This window comes from Nomascus leucogenys, chromosome 21 (assembly GCF_006542625.1).
Source record: "Nomascus leucogenys isolate Asia chromosome 21, Asia_NLE_v1, whole genome shotgun sequence".
Lineage (NCBI taxonomy): Eukaryota > Metazoa > Chordata > Mammalia > Primates > Hylobatidae > Nomascus > Nomascus leucogenys.
The window spans coordinates 20,169,544-20,175,543 of NC_044401.1; positions in this window are offsets into that span (position 1 = coordinate 20,169,544).

Below are 6,000 nucleotides of genomic sequence, written 5' to 3' on the forward strand. Positions count from 1 at the left end.
TTTAAATATATCTCAGTACATAACTGTATTAGTTTCCTATTGCTGCTATAACAAGTTATCACAAAATTGGTTAGCTTAAAACAACACAAATGTATTATTTTTTATTTCTGGAAATCAGAGTCCAAAATAGGTCTTCAGGGCTGTGTTCCTTCTGGAGGCTCTAGGGGAGACTTCATTTCCTTGCCCTTTCCAGTTTCTTGTGGTTGCCTGCATTCCTTGGCTCAGGGCCATATCACTCTGAACTCTGCTTCTGTTGTCACGTTGTCTTTTCTGACTCTGACCCTCTGCCTTTTACTTATAAGAACATTTGTGATTATATTGGGCTCATCCAGTGCTATGGTTTGAATGTTTGCCTCCTCCAAAATGCATGTTGAAACTTACTCTCCAATGCAATCATAGTAAGAGATGGGGGCCATTAGGATTAGGACATGAAGGTTCTGCCCTCACAGATGACATTCATTTCTTATAAAAGGGGTGGATGGAATCAGCCAGACTCTTTTGGCCCTTCCATCCCTTCCACCACATGAACACACAGCATTTATCCCCTCTGGACACAGCAGCAAAGTGTCATCTTGGAAGCAGAGAGCAGCCCTCACCAGACAGTGAACTGATACTGAACTTGCGAGCCTGCAGAACTGTAAGGTATAAACTTCTGTTCTTATATATTACCTAGTGTCAGGTATATAGCAGCACAAATGGACTAAGATACCCGGATAATCCAGGTAATCCTACCATCTAAAGATCCTTGACTTAGGCATATTGCAAAGTCCCTTTTGCCATGTAAGGTGATATATTCACAGGTTTCACATTAGAATGTGTACATCTTGGGGGCTGGACATTATTCTGCTTTTCATAATAGCACATTACAAGATCCATAGTAGATACAAAGAGATGCTACAGTAATAATAATAATGCTCATAATTAACCAGGAATGCAAAACAAAAGTTGATGCTGTTATTAACATATCAATAATTGATAATTTTGTCTTTTATGATTAATAGTTTTAAGACCTCTTGACAATGTAGTTATAAGGTATAATATAGACATTACATCACAGCTCCAGTAAGATCCATCAATGAGCTCTTAATGTGCTTTTACTTTCTTCATGGAGATTCATTTATTCACATGTGCATATATTTTTTGGTTATTAAGTACAACAAATTATGTACCAGGGTCTGCTGTCATAGAGGTTTACGATGCAATGTTCAGTTTAAGCCTAACAACCCAACTTTATTGCAGACTTTTTTATTTTGAGAGAAAAATATTGCTCCTTAATTCTTTATTTTTGGAGTGGTACTCTTAAGTATGTATATATGTGAATTTATATTATAGTATATATATTATTTGTTTTAGCTGTGAAGCTAAAACAAATAATAATTTGGGAGAAGAATTTAGAAATTTCTAAAAAGAAGGTTATTTAAGGTTTTATAAACTTTCATACAAGTTACTTGCTATTAGATAAACATTCTAAGGGATTATTTTCCTTAGATTATTTGAGCTCTAACAGGCTGCTTTCTGGCAATCCCTTGGTCATTTGAATTTGACATATCAGACCAGGTTATTAAGAATCAAAATTACTTTATCAGTCTAAGTGGAAAAATTAATACATTTCCTATTTAAAATGCCAAACAACTTAATTACATTTTCTCTAGTTTGAGCTTTCTAACAATAAAGCAACTAACATATGCAATTTTAACCACCAACTTAATTAGGGTAAACACACAGAGTTAATTTCCAGCAATCTGTGTTGTTCTTTTCAGAAAACTAATTATTGCTTTTGTTTGATACACCATGAAAATAAGCATATGCCACTGTAAAGATTATTTTTTTGCCTTTCAAATAAAAATCTGAGTTTTATCCAATTTTATCATTAATTCTGTCTCCTACCCTGCCCTGTTCTTTTTCTCTAATCTCACAATATTAAATTAAATGGGATGATTGTCCTGAGCTTTAGGATGAAAGTAGTTATGTCCTAGTGACATTGAGAAGCAATACTGAGTGGAAGTTTTTTTTTTTAATCAAATTGGTGTTGAGTCCTAATTAAAACAAGAACAATGATTCCTTTTCATAGTGGTTGGTTGTTTGGTTGGTTTTTTAACACCTTGTTTAGAATGTTTATTTGTTTAGAATGCAGGATAGAGGAGTAATGGTGGAGATTCTGTCAACACTCCTCAAAATTAAAAGTCATGCAGATAATTTAAATGAGTAAAGTGGATTAGCTGATGACTTTTACATATAAGAAGATGCTTACCTTATATAAATATGAGAAATGGGGCCAGATATTCTAATTTTTAAAAAGAAGTGAAAGTCTGGACATTTTTGCATGAAGTATACTGTTTAATATTAGCAAGGGATTAAATCAAAACACTGCCAAACAAAGAAAACACAATTGCAGAACAGGCTGCCAGGTTGAGACCTCCGGAGTAAATGACATCTAGTTTCCTACTAGCTGTAAAAAATGTCTGAGTCAAGAAATGATACACCCCATTCCATTCCCTGTTCTTATTAGATCAACATACAGTTTACTCATTAAGTAAAATACCAGGAAATGTTAGATAAATAATTCGGTTGTGTTTTTCTAACATAGTGGCCTCACTTTGATAGATTAGTAGATGAGGCTTATAAATGGCTTTAGATTTTTGTCTAAATAATGTTAATGAGACCAGTGGGGTTCCTCTTGATAGGATAGTGCATTTCGTTATCAGAATAAGTCCTAACATGAATATGAACTTGTACTTTTTCATTTTTATTTTATTTTATTTTTTGAGGCCAAGTCTTGCTCTGTTGCTCAGACTAGAGTGCGGTGATATATGATCATAGCTCACTGCAGCTACAATCGCCTGGGCTCAAGCAATCCTCCTGTCTCAGCCTCCCATGTAGCTGGGGCTACAAGTGTGCACCACCACACCCAGCTAATTATTATTAGTTTTTTTGTAGAGATGGGGTCTCACCATTTTACTCAGGCTGTTCTCAAACTCCTGAGATCAAGCGATCCTCCTACTCTGGCCTCCCAAAGTGCCGGGATTACACGCATGAGTTACCGTGCCCGGATGAGCTTGTACTGTTAATTAGGCTATTGTATCGAGTGAGGGGATCAGGTTATTGGGCATCATACACCTAACTGATAAAATTATCCAGAAATCACAGTGACTTTTGTTCCAGGATTTTTTGTTAAAGTAAACTTGGTATGTAACTCTTAATTGTAGGGGCTGGTAACTCTTTGGGGAAAATTTGTAATAAAATCATGGCTGAAGGAAAAAGCCAATCAAAATTTCAGCAACCAATAATAGAATTACAGATTTTATCCAAAATATCTGTCGTTGGTGTTTGATTCTTATCTTGGACCTTTTATTAGAAATAAAGCAATTTGTGGACACATAGAAAAAGGAAATGCAGACATCTTTGGTTAGTTTTGAATCTTCACTGTTGGAGGGAAAATATTTTTCAGAAAAGCCCTAAAGCACTTGAGTTGTCAAGGACAGATTTCTTTTAGTGTCAATCACTCACATGTTAGTATTATTGAGTTCCAGATTATTTCTGGAGGATATTAAGCAAAAGGGATTGGGGGTGAGGAGTATCAGATGTGGGAGGAAAGCAGGTGGCTTGGGAGACCTTGGAAGAACTCAGACATCAACTATTTTCTAGAATTAACCAAGGTCATTGCTGCTTACTTTATAAAGTTAGACTTTGTGTTAGATGGCTTCTCCTTATTTGAGGAATCTATGTGCACGTAACATCATGACTACTTAGAAATCGTACTTATGGAAGGGAAAATGGTCAGAGGCCTGATGAAAGAAAGAAAATTCAAAGTACACTAGACATGGCTCTAGGTCAACAAAGGAAGGAAAGAGGAAGATGATGGTATCTCATGCAGTAATGAAACCCAGTGTACTTTTACCCTGAGCTAGATTTTAAAATAATGCAGGAAGTTGAGTGTGAAGTGGAGGCCATTTTGTAGTGGATAGGGTTGTGTGGGGAAAATCACCCAGAAAAATATTCTGTCCTTTCAGCCTTGGGTGAGGTAGAGCACTCCCAGAGAGTGGCATTTGGATAACAGGAAGTTTAGACTTCTCTGTGAAATTAGACGGGCTATTTACTTAGGGATAACCATAAAAATCCAATTCCCTTAGAGGGGAATCAGGAAAGGAGAATATGCCCACAAGACATTTTCTGAACAATTACCTGAGAAATTTGTGGAAGAGTGACTGCTTGTCATTAAAAAAAAAAAGCAAAAGCAAAACTCTCCAGCATTTTACCTCCTTTTCTCTATTTTGGAAATTCCCTGCCGTAAGTCTTGGTGGGAAGCAGAGTCCACCCCCTGTAGACACAGAAGATTCCTTACCACCATAGAAATAGAAAATTCTCAGAAATTGCTTTTGTAGCTCCTATGGAATGAGGTCTATCTAATGTAGTGCCTGAATTTTTTAATCTGGAGTTAGAGAAGCTGCCGAGGCATAAATAGGGAGGAGTTCCTGGAGGGCAGCAGCAGGAGTGCCCTCTGGTGGTGGGTCCGATGGGGGTGCAGGTGTCAGGGTACGGGCAGCGTGTCCTCACCTGGAGGCTCTGTGCTGCATCTCTGGCTGTGGTCATGGCTGCAGAGCTTTCCTTTGTTCCTGCTTGTTTAACTTCCCAAGGAATGTGAAATTCCAATATCCTTTCATGTCATTTTTTTCCTGCTTAAATCAGATAGAGTTTCTTTCCATTCTTTGCACCTCACCAATACACAAGGAAATCACACACCCTACTCCCATTCAGCCCATTCAGCCCCTAAAGAAGATAACAGGATGGAGTTTAAAGAATTAGAAATTAAGTTGAGCTTTAAACTACAGAGCAGAAGGGGGGGAGGAGGGAGAGATGGAGAACGTGGTCTTGTGTGATAATTTAGGAGCTGGGGAGCAGGGTAAAAAGCAATGGAATTTGGAGCAATAAGGTTGCTTAATGACTTCTCTTTACACATGAAGTCATTTATATTTCTGTTATTTACTTTATGGCTTTACAGTCCATGATGGCAGGTTCTCGCTTCTCTCATACTGTGTTGTAAACTCTGGTTCTAACATGGGACCTGACAAAGAGGAGTTGCTGTAGGATTTGTTGAGTCAATTTTTGTGGTTCTGTAGTTATTTGACTCTTGGAAATAAGGAGACAAAATAAAGTTTCAAAGAATAATGTATCCTTTGTTTATTTCTTTCTAAATGCTGTAAAATCACACCCTGATTATAAAGTAGGATGGAGCTGTAAGGAATTCCTTCATGTATCTTCCGCTTTGCAGAAAACCCTTTGTTACTATGGACTTGTTCCTTTGGTTTGATTTTTGAGTAATTAACATGGGATAAGGGAGTATTTTTATAGGATTTACTTGTGAGTTCAGAACATAAACGTGTAATTGCAAGAATTGCTGCTGTGGGGAGAGTCCTAAAGCAAAAATAAAACTTAGAAACTTGAGAACAAAATGGCAAAACTTAGTTTTATCCACAAAGGAAAAAGAAAGAGAAAAAAATTCTATGGTGCCATAATTGGAGCTCATTGTGCTTGGAGCCAGATGGCTTGCCCTTGGTTTTGGAGGCCAACAGGCCAAATTCCAAACATTACAGCCTGAGATGGCCTTATAATCAAAGAATAAAATAACTGAGGAAAACTTTGGAAAACCTCTAGTCTTTGCTTATGTTATTTTTCTTTTGCCTATTTGGTAACAATAAGATTTTTAATATTCTGTTTATGGTGTTTGGAGTCGTTCTTTGAATCCCAATGCTTGTCTCTGTCCATAGACATGTTAGATAAACCCTGCAACATGAGAAGAATTGTAGAGGATCAGTTTAATATTTTGCTTTAGGTAGGAACATTAGCCTGTAACTATAGGGAAGCGTGGCAGTTACCCTCAAAGATGCAATACTCAGATACACATGACTCTTGTTTAGCATCACATGTAATTATATTGGACTTTTAAGCATAAAGTAATAGCCAAAATAAGTATTAAATAAACAACTTGCCTCTTTTTTTTTG